Source organism: Ornithorhynchus anatinus, chromosome 19 (genome assembly GCF_004115215.2).
Source record: "Ornithorhynchus anatinus isolate Pmale09 chromosome 19, mOrnAna1.pri.v4, whole genome shotgun sequence".
In the NCBI taxonomy this organism is placed as follows: domain Eukaryota; kingdom Metazoa; phylum Chordata; class Mammalia; order Monotremata; family Ornithorhynchidae; genus Ornithorhynchus; species Ornithorhynchus anatinus.
In genome coordinates this window covers 22,130,776-22,146,576 of record NC_041746.1, presented here as the reverse complement: position 1 = coordinate 22,146,576, position 15,801 = coordinate 22,130,776, and the positions used below count along the sequence as shown (strand labels likewise).

Below are 15,801 nucleotides of genomic sequence, written 5' to 3'. Positions count from 1 at the left end.
CAGCAGACGAGGGGCAGAGCGGGATTAGAACCCACCACCTGCTGACTCCCAGGCCTGTGCCCTAGCCACTACGCCACGATGCTTCAGGGTCACTATAAGGGTGCCTGGATCCTGCTCGGTCTCTACTGGGCCCTACCGCCCAGTTTTCCCATTTTACTACCTCAGGTTTTGAGGTATTACGTGCATTCACTGTGCACCTAATAATAATAATTCTAATAATGACAACTGTGGGGCATTTGTTAAGAGCTTCCTCTGTGCCACGCATTCTTCTAAGCACTGGGGTAGATACAAGTTAGTCAGGACCCATTTGGAGCTTAGGAGGGAGGGAAAACAGGTACTGAATCCCCTTTCTGCAGATGTGGTAACTGAGGCGCAGTCAGTCAAATGTATTTATTGAGCTCTTACTGTGTGCAGAGCACTGTACTAAGCGGTTGAGGACGTATAACAGGCACATTCTCTGCCCTCAACGAGCTTAGAGTCTAGGGGGACAGAGGAGCCAAGTGATTTGCCCGAGGTCACTCGCAGCAGACGAGTGGCAGAGCCGGGATTAGAACCCAGGTCCTCCTGACTTCCAGGCCCGTGTTCTGTCCAAAGACCACCCCGCTTCACTCCCTACATCCTGGAACGAACCAACATGGCCGACGAAACTAGCCACCCAGAGAGTTGGTCTCAGACTCGAGGGGACTGGAGTGGATTTGCTCAGAGCATACTAATTCCCCGCGCCAAGACCATGCGATTGTCTGAGAGATCCCTTCATCCGCCCTCCATCAGATCGGCATCCGCTCCGGCTACTACGGCTGCTCGGCGTGTTCGTCCCACACTGATATTTACCATGGCAACGGTTGCACTCTCCCGCCGTCAGGCCGAGCTCTCGTTGAGCCGTGGCAACGTCCTCCTGCGAACAGGAAGCCTCTCAGCGGACCGTGCCTGCTTCCCCGTAGAAGCCGGCCGGAATCGGAGCTTCCCAGATCTGCTTGGCCTTCGACTCCAAGTCACGACGCCAAGCCCGCACCCCTCCAGCGGGTTTGGGTAAATACGGTGGATTGGTTGGTCGGGGCGCACCCTGAATTCCAGGATCACCTCAAAGAGGCCTGATCAATCAGTCAGTCGGTCGTATTTATCGTGTGTTTACAGTGTGCGGAGCACTGCACGCAGCGCTCGGGAGATTACGACGTAACAGAGTTGCAGACGCTTTCCCTGCCCACGAGGAGCTTACGGTCCAGAGGGGTGGACAGACGTTAATGTGAATAAGTTATGGATATGGAAGTAAGTGCCGCGGGGCTGAGGGTGGGGTGATTTAGGGTGCAAATCCCCACGCAGATGTAATGAAAAAGGGAGGAGAAAAAGAAATGAGGGCTTAGTCGAGGAAGGCCTCTCGGAGCAAATTTGCTTTCGACGAGGCTTTGATGGTGGAGAGGGTGATCGTCCGTCGGATATGAAGGGGGAGGGAGTTCCAAGCCGGAGTCAGTGGGTCGTATTTACCGAGCGTCTACCGTGTGCAGAGCCCTGAACTAAACGCTTGGGAGAGTGCGACGGAACAATATAACAGACACGTTCCCTGCCCACAGCGAGCTTACAGCCTGGAGGAGGAAGGTGTGGGTAGAGGCAGGATGTGGGCGAGGGGTCGGTGGAGGGCTAGACGAGATCGAGGTACAGTGAGCGCGGTGGCGTTAGAGGAGCGGAGTGGTGCGCAGGCCCCGGAAGAAGTGACTCTTCTGTGACGGGGTCCAGCGTACCTCGCTGGACTCCTCTCGACCGGCTGTGTCCGGGACGGACTCCCCCGTCAGTCCCCTCCCAGGTTTCCGCCTCAGGGAGGCTTCCCGTTTCCGCCGGAACTGAATCCACGAGGTGAGGCCATCCTCAAAACAGTTACCTCGAATGTTGGGCACCCAGACCTCCGGTTCAATCCCTCAGTCGTATTTATTGAGCACTTGCTGTGTACTGAGCACCGTACCGAGGCCTTGGGAGAGTACTATACAACAGAAGTTGCTGGACACGTTCCTTGCTCACAACACGATTCACTCTCTTTCTCCAAAATCTCCAGTAGCTACCGATTCTTCTCTGAACGAAAGCGACACTCCTGATCATTAATCCATCAGTCAATACGTGGTATTTATTGAGCATTTACTCTTGGCCGAGAACCGTAGATGCAAGATTCTTCACCACCTTTGTCCTTATATATGTGTAGTCCTCTTCAACTACTCTCCTGCTCACATTTTTCACGTTTCCTAGGCTAATCTTCCTCCTGCTGCTTTTTTTTATTGTTGTTGTTGTGTTGTTTTAAATGTAGGATAGCAGCTGTGTCCAACCTGATTATCTTATATCTACCCCGGCGCTTAGAACGTTGTTTGACACTGAGCAAACACTTAACGAATACCATTAAAAAAAACCAAACCCCAAACGAGCTGACAGTCTAGTGGGGTTTCTTGCTAATGTCCAGATAATACGTGGGTTGAAATCATTTAAATTTCCCTTCAGTCACAGTCACCCGGGATTGGCATCATTGTCCTACTACCCGGCTCCACCGCTTGTCTGCTGTGTGACCTTGGGCAAGTCACTTACCTGCTCGTCTTTTTTTTAATGGTATTTGTTAAGCGCTCACTATGTGCCCAGCACTGTTCAAAGCTGCTGCTAAGCATGACGTAGCATGACGGAGTGGATAGAGCAGGGGTCTGAGAGTCAGGAGGTCACGGGTTCTAATCCCAGCTCCGCCACTTTTCTGCTACGTGACCTTGGGCAAGTTAATTGACTTCTCTGTGCCTCAGTTCCCTCATCTGTAAGGGACTGTGAGCCTCAGGTGGGTCAAAGGACTGTTTCCAACCCAGTTTGCTTGTATCCACCCCAGGGCTTAGTACAGTGCCTGGCGCCTTGTAAGCACTTAGCAAATTCTAAAATAATTAATATTCTCATTATTAGGCACTAAGGTGGATACGAGCTATTCAGATCGGTCACAGTCCGTGTCCCACCAAGGGCTCATAGCCTAATCCCCCATTTTACCGATGAGGGAACTGAGGAAAAGAATAGTTAAGTGATTTGCTTGGCTTAGTGGAAAGAGCACGGGTTTGGGAGTCAGAGGACGTGGGTTCTAATCCCGACTCCACCACCTGTCTGCTGCGTAACCTTGAGCAAGTCTCTTAACTGCTCTGTGCCTCGGTTACCTCGTCTGATCACCTCATTTCTCCCCCAGAGCTTAGAACAGTGGTTGGCACATAGTGAGCACTTAAATACCGTCATTATTGGTATGTCCAGCCTCACCGAAGCCCTCAGGGTGCAGAAGCAAATCTTTCGGAAGGGTCGTAATCTATAGCGACTCCTAACTCGACCAGAAAGCGGCGCGCCTGATGGAAAGGACACGGGCCTGGGAGTCAGAGGACTGGGGTTCAAATCCTGGTTCTGTCACGTACCTGCTGCGTGACCTTGGGCGAGTAGCTTAACTTCTCTGCACTTCAGTTTCCTCATCTGCAAAGTGGGGAATCCGGCACCAGTTCTCCTTCCTACTTAGCCTGCCAGCCCCATGTGGAACTGGTTACCGTCTATGTCACCCCGTGCTTGGCGTATAATGAGTGCTCAACAAATATCGCAATGATCTGAAAGGACAGGGAAGGGAATCTAAAAATTCTGGTGGTGGAGGAGTCCCCATTCCCTCTAGGATCACTGGGCAGGCCAGAGCATCCGTCTATACCGGGGGACTTTACGCTTTAATGGCGCGTTTTATCACTTCTCATTGCTGTGTACGCACAGCACTAAATCTTGGTTTAGTCCTTTTGGGTGAAGGAACGTTCTTAGTGTTATATAATTTAATAATCGCAATTACAGATAGCTGCTTGGCAGGCGAGCAGAAGGGGAAGGGAAAAGGAAAACGGGCACCCATTTCCTGCTGACTAGCACCTAAAATTGGGTCAATTAGTGATCGTGGCGGCACCTAATTAGGGTGGAATTGGAAGTTGACACTATCGGCATGAAACGAAATGCAGATTAGTAGGCGAGAGACAGGAGAAAGACTTGGATGTGGGCAAAGAGCAATGAAAAAATTAGAAATAGAAGGTAGTGATAAATTCACACTGCATTTTAATGGTATACTTTTATAAGGAGCCAATATCTCCCCCAGGAAGAGAAGACATTTTCCTCCCTAGCTATACAGCTCTACTGGTTTTAAAGACGAGATCTGAAGTTGGAAGGAAGATGGCGTTGAATCTTCTAGACGGTCATTCCAAAGAATCACTAAAATTCGGTAAAGAAGAGCCGCACAGGAGGAGGATTTCTGAGTGGAAGTGTACATTCATTTATCACCAAGGCTGCTGACTATTTGCAAATCGAATGCATTACCAGGTCCCTTAGGATAGCCTTTTATGAGTAATGAACAAAAAACTCATACCTGCTGTCAAAAATGCTCGGTTTTATTCTTAGGCATTCCGGCGAAATCCCGGTTCTCTGCAGGGCTCCTCCATCTACCCAGACTTCACCACGCTTTTCCAAGAAAACTAGGAGTTTGGAACGTGTTCCTGGTTGCTCCGGCCCCTGAAAGAAATGCAAAGCGGCACACGCCGCACGGTGGAGAGCTGGAATCGAATTTCCCAGGTACAAAAGGTTCAAACCTTGTACCGACTATCGAACAAATCGCCTCTGAAGTCGCAGCTGAAGAAGTTTGGAGAGGAATGTTAGGGAGCCTTGCGGTCAGGGGAGGGTTTTCCTTTGAGGTAGCAGATCATGAGCGTGTTTGCAGTATGGCGAGAGCACGGGTTTGGGAGTTAGGGGACGCGGGGCCTACTACCCGGCTCCACCGCTTGTCTGCTGTGTGACCTTGGACAGGTCACTTACCTGCTCCGTTCCTCAGTTCCCCCATCTGTAAAATGGGGATTAATAAGACAGCGAGCCCTATGGGGTCCAGGGACTGTGTCCGACCCCATTTGTTGGCATCCCCCCAGCGCTCAGTACGGCGCCCGGGACACGGTAAGCGCTTAACAAATACCATGACGGTTAACGATTATTCTTAGTGGTGAGGACGGAGATAGTGCGGTGACTAGAGACGTGGAGCTCGCTCGAATGTGTGTTCGAGTTTGTGTGTCAGTGAAGCGGGACGGAGCGGGAAGTCACTGGAGCTGAGGAGTGAAAGGAAGTAGGCAGCGGAAACCTTGCCGGGAACATTCTCGTGGATGTCGAAGTACCCCGAGGATCAGTGTAGGAGTGGAGAAAGAGAGAGGGAATGTGAGAAAGGAATCAAAATAGCTCAGGCTTCACTGATTCTACCCCCTCCTGTTGCTACTCCTCTATTTTGGCTGTTCCTTCTCAGTCTCTTTCGACGGCTCCTCCTCCGTCTCCCACTGTCTAACTGTGGGAGCCCCTCGAGGCTCAGTCCCGCGTCCCCTTCTATTTTCCATTTACACCCATCCTCGCAGAGAACTCGTTCTCTCCCGCAGTTTCAACCACTCTCTCTCCGTGGACGATTCTCAAATCTACACCTCTCTCCTCCTCTGCTTCCCCTCGTTTCTTCCTGCCTTGGGAACGTCTCTTCTCGGGTGTCCCGCCAACACCTCAAACTTAACCTGTCCAAACAAAACCCTCATCTTCCCATCCAAACCCTGCCTTCCCGCTGACTCACCCGGCACTTTAGACAACGCCACCGCCCTGCTCTCACAAGCCCCACAGCCTTGGCGTCGTCCTCCATCCCTCTCATTCAACCCACATGCTCGATTCGTTGCCAAATCCCGTCGGTTCTACCGTGGCGACGTCTCTAAAATCCACCCTTTCCGAACCGCTAGCGTGCCGATCCGAGCACCCGTCGATCGTAATTATCGAGCGCTTACTGTGTGCGGAGCACTGCGCCTCGACTACTGCATCGGCCTCCTCGCTGACCTCCCTTCCTCCTGTCTAGCCTCGTTCCGGTCCATATTTCCCTCGGCTGCCCAGATGCCTTTTCTAAAGGAATTCGGTCCACATTCCCCACTCCTCAAGAATCTCCCGTGGTCGGCACATCCACCTCTGCCTCAGACAGAAACTCCTTACCATTTCCTTCAAGGTGCTCAATCAGCTCTCTCCTTCATACCTTACCTTGCTGATCTCCTATCAATCAGTCAATCGGTGGTATTGATCGAGTGCTTATTCTGTGCAGAGTGCTGTACAGAATGCTTGACAACGACCCAAACTGCACACTTTGCTCTTCTAACACCAACCTACCCACTCACCCTTGAGCTCATCTATCTTGCCTACGTTCCCCCTCTGGCCTGGAACACTCTACACGTAACAGACCGCCACGCTCCCCGCCTTCAATATCTTCCTGAAATCATATCTCCTCCGAAGGATCGTCCCTTTCTAAATCCTCATTCCCCCTCCTTGCTCTCCCTTCTGTGTCACCTGAGCATTTGGACCTGTTATTTCAAGCACTTGATAGTCAGCCCACAATCAATCAATCAGTCAAAGGTGTTTTTTTGGAGAAATTATTGCGTGCAGAGCACTGTACTAAGCATTTGGAAGAATAAAACAGTGGGTAGACATGTCCGATTAGACTGTCAAAGGGCAGGGACTCTCTCTATCTGTTACCTATTTGTCCATTCCAAGCGCTTAGTACAATGCTCTGCACGTAGTAAGCGCTCAGTAAATACTATTGAATGAATGGTCCCTACCCGCAATGAGCAATCTGCACTTACTACATATCTGTCTGCGCTTATTACATATCTGTAATTCATATTAATGCCTGTCTCCTCCTCTAGACTGTAAGCTCACTGTGGACAGGGAATATGCCTACCAGTTTTATTGTCTTGAACTCCCCCAAGTTTCTATTACAGTGCTCTGCACACGGTAAGCAGCGTGATCTAGTGGATAGAACCTCAGTTACCTCATCTATAAAATGGGGATTGAGAGTGCGAGCGCCCTAGAGAAGCAGCGTGGCTCAGTGGAAAGAGCCAGGGCTCGGGAGTCAGAGGTCGTGGGTTTGAATCCCGGCTCTGCCGTTGGTCAGCTGTGTGACTGTGGGCAAGTCACTTCACTTCTCTGTGCCTCAGTTACCTCATCTGGAAAATGGGGATTACCTGTGAGCCTCACGTGGGACAACCCTGTATCTACCCCAGTGCTTAGAACAGTGCTCTGCACATAGTAAGCGCTTAACAAATACCAACGTTATTATTATGGGGGACAGGGATTATGTCCAACCCAATTCGCTTCTGTCCACCGTAGAGCTTAGAACAGTTATTACTATTGTTATTATTATTATTATTAGAGGGGCCTACCTCTGGTTGTCCCAACTCACCCTGTTTTCTTTTTTATGTCTCTTCACGCTCCTCTCCTCCTCACATCTTTGATACCTAACTGGTCCCAACTCCATTACTGTCCCATCCAACAGTGCCACCTCTGCTCTTATGGTTGCTACCAACCCCTTCCCTCCTCCCTTTTCCTATCTTGAATCAGTCAATCAATCAATCGATCGTATCAGTGAGCACTTATTATGTGCAGAGCACTGTACTAAGCGCTTGGGAGAGTGCGACACAATATTACAGACACACTCCCTTATCCCACCCAAGTAGAAACGGGATAAGGTGCTAAACCAAGGCAGGTTTGGAGGCAGAAGCCCCATGGCCTAGCGGAAGGAGCACGGTTCTAATCTCGGCTCCACTGCTCATCTGCCGTGTGATCTTGGGCGAGATGTTTTTTGCTTCTTTATGATATTTATTGAGCGCTTACTACGTGTCAGGGACTGTTCTAAGCGCTGGGGTAGGTACAAGGTGATCAGGCTGGATCCGATCCACGTCCCATGCGGGACTCCTAATCTTAATGCCCATTTTATAGATGAGGTAACGGAGGCACAGAGAAGTGAAGTGACTCGCCCACGGTCCCACAGCAGACAGGCTGCCGAGCCAGGATTAGAACCCAGTTCCCTCTGACTCTCAGGACTGTGCTCTATCCACCAGGCCACGCTGGTTCTCTCCCAAGCATTTAGTACTGTCCTCTGCACACAGTGAGTTCTCAGATAGACCAGGCTGCTTCAAATCATAGCCTTAGAGTTGTGTTTCCAACTAGCCACAAACTCTAAAAATGAGGGCATAGCTCGATGCCTAATAGACTTGATACCATCCGTTTCATTTTTTCCTTTTAATCTTTCCATTCCGTTCTAGAGAAGCAACCTGGCTTAGTGGAAAGAACACGGGCTTGGGAATCAGAGGTCGTGGGTTCTAATCTGCCTCCGCCACTTGTCAGCTGCGTGACTTTGGGCCAGCCACTTAACTTCTCTGGGCCTCAATTGCCTCATCTGTAGAATGGGGTGAAGACCGGGAGCCCACCTGGGGCAACCTGATAATCTTGTATCTATCCCATCGCTTAGAACAGTGCTTGCCACATAGTAAGTGCTTAACAAATACAATCATTATTATTATTATTATTCGGAAACGTGCCATCATTCAGCACCTTGACTCTTGTCTTTTTTATGACACCGGAGCTTTTCTCTGCATGAATGTCACTGAGCTGGTTATCACATTTTGTGCAGTGGTCAAGATCAGCAACGTGAAGGAGGAAGGGGGAGGAAGAGCCTAGAACAACTGACAGACAGTTCCGATCGTTTTCACGACGTCGATCTGCGGCAGGCCGTCCTCGGGAATGGACACTACCGGGGTTTGGGAACGCGGTAATCCTGAAAAACCCTTTTAATATTGTTTTCTGACCTTAGAGATTAACTAGGCTTCCTTCTCTCTGATCCAGTAGATTAGTAGGAAGGCACAGATTTTCACCATGGTTAACCTGCAGGGTTTCGGTTAATTTCCATCAGTATCGGTGCTATACTGGTAACTGCGATGTCACCAAAAAACCCTCCAAAAAATCAGTGGATCCCACTGTCTTTGCCCTCCCTTCCTCCTCTCGCACAGAGATGATGGTGTTTCGGCATTAAAAGTTTTCTCCCTTGGAATTCAACCCTCGGGGCTGTGATTTCATCGACACAGGCAGTGATTACACGGGAGAGTGTAAATATCTTCCGCCTCGATTTGGGGCTGATGTTTATTTCTCTGTTAATGTCAGTGGGATATCGATGTATTTAAAAATGACCATGCTTGACCTACTCCTGTGAGGATAAGAAATACAACAGGATTATTTGTCAAACGACCAGCTTCTGTCTTACAGAGCAGATCAAAACCATTCTACCACATCTGACAAGTCTATAAAAGCAGTCCATAAAATCTATAACCCCCCACCCCCCGGCTGTTTTAAATAGATCGACTTGTCTATCTTCCCAGGGACGAAATGTCATCTTTCCACAGCACGAGAAGATGTCTGAGAATCCTGTCAAGGAAGAGCCACACTAAGTAGGTGGATTGTGTGGTCCGTTTCAAATCAAATGGTGGATACACAGCCTGAGATGTCCCATTAAACAGGTGTGAGATGCTTCTGGAATTATATAGCTGTGTTCTCCTCCTCCTCTTCTTCATTTATCTCCTTTTCCTCTCCTTCTTTCTCCTCCCTCCAGACCGGAAGCTTGTGGGAAGGGAACGTGTCTACCGACTATGCTCTGTTGTACTCTCCCAAGTGCTTAGTACAGTGCTCTGCAAACATCAAGCGCTCAGTAAATGTGAGTGAATGATTGATCGATTCTCTTCCCCCTCCACCTTCTTGATCTCCACTCTGACTACTGACTGAGTTTCCCTAGGAGACAGATTCTCTGGTAACGCTAAGACGACACTAGGTATATTTACTCCAGAAGACCAGGGAGCTTATCCAGTGATTATTGGGGGGAATTCTACGCTCTTGGCAATTAATTTGGGTGCATTTATATCTGCTTTAGTGTTGTTTTACCTTGTTGTTTCTGGTTTCCCCATCAGACCCTGAGGGCGGATATAGTAATAATGTTGGTATTTGTTAAGCGCTTACTATGTGCAGAGCACTGTTCTAAGCGCTGGAAGATCACATCTCTACAACCCACTACTTCCCTGAACAGCTTTGAGAAGATCCTGACATCAAGAGGGAGAAACAGAAACCTTCTCACTGTGCCTCAGTCTTGCCTGTCTCACCTCTGACCCCTAGCCCGCGTCCTGCCTCTGTCCTAGAATGCCCTCCCTCCTCAAATCCAACAGACAGTGACTCTCCCCCTGCTTCAAATCCTTATTGAAGGCCCATCTCCTACTTTTCCTCATCTCCCACTCCCTTCTGCATCACCCTGACTTGCTCCCTTTGCTCTCCCCCCCTCCCAGCCCCACACCACTTGTGTACATATCTGTCGTTACATTTATTTCTATTCATGTCTGTCTCCCCTCGTCTAGACTGCAAGCTCACTGTGGGCAGGGAATGTCACTGTTTATTGTTGTGTTGCACTTTCTCCCAGCGTTTAGTACAGTGCTCTGCACGAAGTAAGTGCTCAATAAATACGGCTGAGTGAATGAATGGAAAACCACTCTAAGCATTGTAACAAATGCAATAATGTAGCAATGGAGAGTATTTCCATGAATATGGTCCCGAAGTGGTGATCGGTCATCAATTAATCTATTCAGCCACGCCTGCACCCATGAATGAAAATATCATCGGTAGCTTCATCTTCCAACCCTAAGTAGCGATTTATTAGTCCCATAATCACTTCTGAAGAGGAAGGGGGAGTACAGATTGGAGGAAGGAAAATAAACAACCTTTGTTATGCTAATGATTCAACCCTACTAGCAGGAAGTGAAGGCGACTTGAAGGACTTATTATTAAAAGGTAAGGAACAGAGCAAAGAGATGAGCCTATATTTGAATGTCAAGAAAACAAAGATCAGGACACCTGGAAGTTTTAACACAGTTGTAGTGGACGGAGAGGAGATTGAAATAGTTGACGATTTTTCTCTCCCGGATCGATAATCGAAAACAAAGGAAATAGTAGCCAAGAAATACGCCAAAGATTCATGGTAGGAAGACTTGTTGTGAAGAGCCTGGAAAAAGACATGATATTTGCCGATGTAACTATTGCCATAAAAATACATATTGCCAACAATATGGTGCTTCCAGTGACGATGTATGGATCCGAAAGCTGGGCGTGAAAAAACAGGATAGAACGAACACTGATTCTTTTGAAATGTGGTGTTGGAGAAGGTTTTTTTCCAATACCATGCACTGCCCGAAAGACAAACAGATGGATTTTAGAGCAAATTAAACCAAAGTGGTCTTTGGAAGGCCAAGTGACTCGACTTAGATTAGCGTATTTTGGACACATAATCAGGACGACTGATTTTCTGGAGAAGACACTAACGCTAGGAAAAGTCCAGGGAAAACACGGAAGAGGCAGATCGTCAGCTACCTGGAGAGAGACCATAACAACGATAACGGAAGAACCGTTAGAAAGGTTGGGGATTGTGGCAGAGGACGGGACATTCTGGAGAGAGTATATCCATGGGGTCGCTATAAACCCCCCTGGCTGTTTAAATAGGTCGACTTGTCTATCTTCCCAGGGATGAAATGTCATCTTTCCACAGCACCAGAAGATGTCTGAGAATCCTGTCATGGAAGAGCCACACTAAGTAGGTGGATCGTGTGGTCCATTTCAAATCAACTCTACTCCAAGAAGCCTTCCCAGACTAAGCCCTTTATTTCACCTATCCGCACTCCCTTCTGAGTAGACTATTTACCCCTTAAATACTTTGATACTCAGGCCACCTCCACAATACTCCTGTAAATGTTCTTATAATCTAGTATTTCTCCTATCCCTAATCTGTTTTAATGTCCGTCTCCCTCTGTAGACTGTAAGATCCTTATGGGCATTGATTTATTCACTCGTTCATTTGTATTTACTGAGCGCTTACTGTGTGCAGAGCACTGCAACTGAGCACTTGGGAGAGTATAATACAATAACAGACATATTCCCTACCCACAGTGAGCTTCCAGTTTAGGGGAGGGGAAGAAACAGAAATCAATACAAATGAATAAGTTACAGATATATAAATAAATCACAGGAATGGCAGGGATCATGTCTTCCCACTCCACTGTACTGAACTCTCCTAAGTGCTTAGAACCGTGCTCTGCCCACAGTAAGCATTCGATCAATACCGTTGATTGATCGGCCGATAGTAGCAGCTAATGAAAGCCCACCCAGTGCAGAATAAAGTACGGACTAAAGAAGGGATACGTTCTCCGACCGCCACGAGCTCTCACTCCTACAACATGGAGGAGACGAACAAAAATACGGATGGACGTAGGCACAATAAAAATTGAATGTACAATTGAATAAACATCTATGCAAGAGTACTGACGATGGAAAAAATTGAGTTCATAAGTGCTAGAGTTGCTAATAGGTTTTAAAATCTTTCTTCTTCCGTGCTATGTTTATCCATTGAGTTTTCTAGGTAAAGATAAGGAAGACGTTTACCAGTGACTTCTTCCACGCAGTAAAAACTTGAGAGTCTCTGCCGTTGTCTTTGATTAACGTTTTGATCACTCGATCATCCGCCTTTGACTCTTTCCCATTGCGCTGCTGCCCCGCACGGGTGAGTCGGCTTTGTCCGACCCTTCAGCTTAGACTTTTCCATTAAGGGAGCAATGCTTCAAAATGATCTGGGCAAGCAGAGTGGAATGTAAATTGGATGGGGGTTAGAGGCTGGAGGCAGGGAGACCCTTGAGGAGGCTGATGGAATCTCTTAGTTGTGATACGACTGTAGTTTGTACCCGGGGCCTCAGATCTGAGAGATGGTTAGTAGTAAAAATCGATAGGATTTTGTGGTAGATTGAATGTCAAAGTCGAAAGATGCCGGAGAGCGGACGATGGTGTCAAGGTTGTAGGCTACTGGGTGAGGCAGGATGGTGGTGCTACTGACTAAAATGGAAAAGTTAGGGAGAGGAAAGGGTGTGGGGGGAAATATAAGGGGTTTTGTTTAAGACATAGTGAGTTTGAGGGACTAAAGGTATATTTAAGAAGAGATGTCCTAGAGACAAGAGGACATGCAGGACTGTTCGTCAGATGAGAGGTCAGGCCTAGAGAAAAGTGATGGAGAGGTGAAAAATGACGAGGAAAAAGAGGAAATTAATCTGAGGGGTTGCATTTGAGCCCCTCAGTGGTGACCCTATTTGGGGTCGAGACGGGAGGGGAATATGGACATTTTGTCAACACTGCGGACAGCAGCATAGTATCACCCAGCACCGATTCACTGCCCCACAATCCTGGAAGAGATACAAAAACACTTTATTGAACTGGAGGGTACAACCTGTATTTTTATTAAATGACATATATTTTCACTTTTGTACAGTTTAATAAAAACATGGATCAATATATTTTTTTTTCCAGCAGAATAAGTGGACTCCTATTTTAGGAACAATAAACAGATACATATCTAGAGATGAAATATGAGAACTGTAATTTTATAGACACTAGCAAGACAGGAAGATTTGGAATACTAATTGCTGTTATGATGGCTGAAGGGATGGTTTATGGCACAGTGCTTTGAAGCCAGTCAAGACTTGTCCCCTTAATGTATAATTATTTTATTATCATATTATTTGGCTTTTCAAAAATGTCTATTCCCAGTCTATTTCATCGGTGACCTTGCTTCCCTCTTGGCTCCGTTAATTTTTTGCAAAGATGACTTCGGTAATAAAACAATCGATTTATAATATATAACAGCTCTATACATGGGAGTCTTATTATGCTGATTCTATTAATAACCATAGTCAGACTGGCATTTGGGATTTTAAAATTCAGAGTTAACCTTAAATTCCAAATATGAATGATTTTCTCTAGCTGTTGCTGAAATTCTCCTTTGAGTTTGGAATTTCACCACGTGTGTCATCCCAATTCCTTGGGTTTCCTCCCCACGACATAGGAGCGCTCCTGTTTTTAACTCGCGCGCCATCCGACCGTCTTATTTTGGCTGAAAATTGGGGCATTGGCTGTGCCCCTCCCCATTCTCTCAGGAGAGCTTAGGGCTAAGGTGCCTCCATCTTGTAGGACATTGGTTCTCCCATTCCTAGAACGCTGTGGGAACTAAACTGAGGACAGCCTGGCCAAACCTGGAAAACGAAGGGCAGCTGCTGGGGGCTCAGCCTAGTCTGCTGATTAGCGGGACTGGGACTCTCTTAATTTCAGTTTGGACCACCACTGCCATCTTGGGCCTGACTTCTCTAAACCAGGACAGGCACTCAGAAGAGCATAAATGAACAGAAAGGAGTCAGACAGACGCACAAAAACACAACGAGGTCTCCAGGAACCTCCGCCTTAGGAGCGGTAGTTTAATTTTCATACTAGATAGGAAACGTGATGGAGGAGATTTCCCTAAACCCTAGAAATGACTGCAATGAAAGATTCTTGTCACCCCTACACCGAAGTTTACACTGTTAAATTCATCTAGTCCATCCCCCTGTCTCCAGATGGGATTGCCCCTGCTGGAAATGATCTGGATTATGCATTCGATAAGCACTCTTCTTAACGCCTTTCCCTTCTCACTGCCAATTTCTCCCGCCCTCGTAAGGACTGAAAATTTCAGCCTCACCATTTCTGGATAGATCCACATTTCATCCAGCCCAAGATTATTCCGGGATTCTCATCATTATCGACGATCACTTACCTTCTCTGTGCCTCACTTTCCTCATCTGTAAAATGGGGATTAAATATCCCTTCCCCCTCCCTCTTAGATTATGGGCCTCACGTGGGACAAGGACCTCGGATTTATCCTCGCTTTTAATACAGTGACTGGGACAGAGTAAGCGCTTCCACAGAGATTATCATCGAGCACTTACTCTTCTGCACAGGACTGTACGGAGCACTTGAGAGAGGATAAGAGAGTAAGTAGACATGGTCTTTGACCTCAAGGAGCTTTCAGAGAGGTTGTGTGACCAGTGACGTTTAATGACTATGTGCCGGGTACTAAGAGCTGGGGTAGATACAAGCTAATCGGGTGGAATACAGGTCATATTTGGCACGGGGCCCTTAGTCTTAATACCCATTTTGCAGGTGAGGTAACTGAGGCAAAGAGAAGTTAAGTGACTTGTCCATGGTCATACAGCAAACGAGTGGCAGAGCAGGATTATAACCCAGATCCTCTGACTCCCAGACCCGTGCTCTTTCCACTAGGCCATGCTGCTTAAACGTGTCCACCAACTCTGTTGCTCTGCACCCTCCCAGACGCTGAATACAGTGCTCCGCACACAGTACACCCTCAGTAAATACCATCTATGATCATGATGGTGTACTCATTGTTTCTCCCGGCTGTATTCTTCAGAAGTAGTCTGATATTAGTCTGACAGGACATAGGCTACTCTGACAGGATTTTTTCCTCCGAAAGTCTTAGTAAGACACTGGGAAGCTCACTCACTTTTCTTAAAGTAGAGGTTCTGTTACGTTTTCGATGAACCTCGTGTTGAGGGAAACTCACGCGATATTAAACAAGCCTTGACAGATGCCACGCACAGGTGCATAAATCATTTCTAATGTTGTGTCATGTTGTATTTAGCCAGGCAGGCGTTGTCAGGCCCTACATCCCTCACAGCGTTCTATCAGCATCATCATGGATGGTATATGTTGAGAGCCTACTGGGAGCAGAGCACCGTACTAAACACTTGGGAGAGTACAAGGCCGGCTAGATACGTTTCCTGCCCATAACGAGCTTCCAGTTTTCAAATCACTTGGTGATAACACAAGTTGGGGAAGAAATGAATGAACGTGACTCTGAGGAGAAAGGCCCGCGGTGCAACCTTATCCAGACCAGTGGTCACCCCCTTTAGACCCTCTCAGACAGCGGAACTCGGTTTTGACTTTTATCTCCACGTCATCGCCGTTCGCCCAGGTTGGGCGTCTGGGTGTTCCGCGCTGTTGAGTTGAGTAGGCTTCCCTTGGGCGAATCCAGACAAATTGACTCCTATCGAGCATGTGTCT

The 15,801-nt window shown here is 47.7% G+C and overlaps 1 long non-coding RNA gene across 1 annotated transcript; it reads left to right on the top strand.

Annotated features, from left to right (window-relative positions):
* Positions 1-4,234: 4,234 nt before the first annotated feature.
* On the top strand, positions 4,235-9,481 carry LOC107547962. The gene is made up of 4 exons (XR_001604385.2): positions 4,235-4,578; positions 8,474-8,611; positions 9,216-9,353; positions 9,446-9,481. It is a non-coding gene; the product is annotated as an uncharacterized LOC107547962 (long non-coding RNA).
* Positions 9,482-15,801: the final 6,320 nt, after the last annotated feature.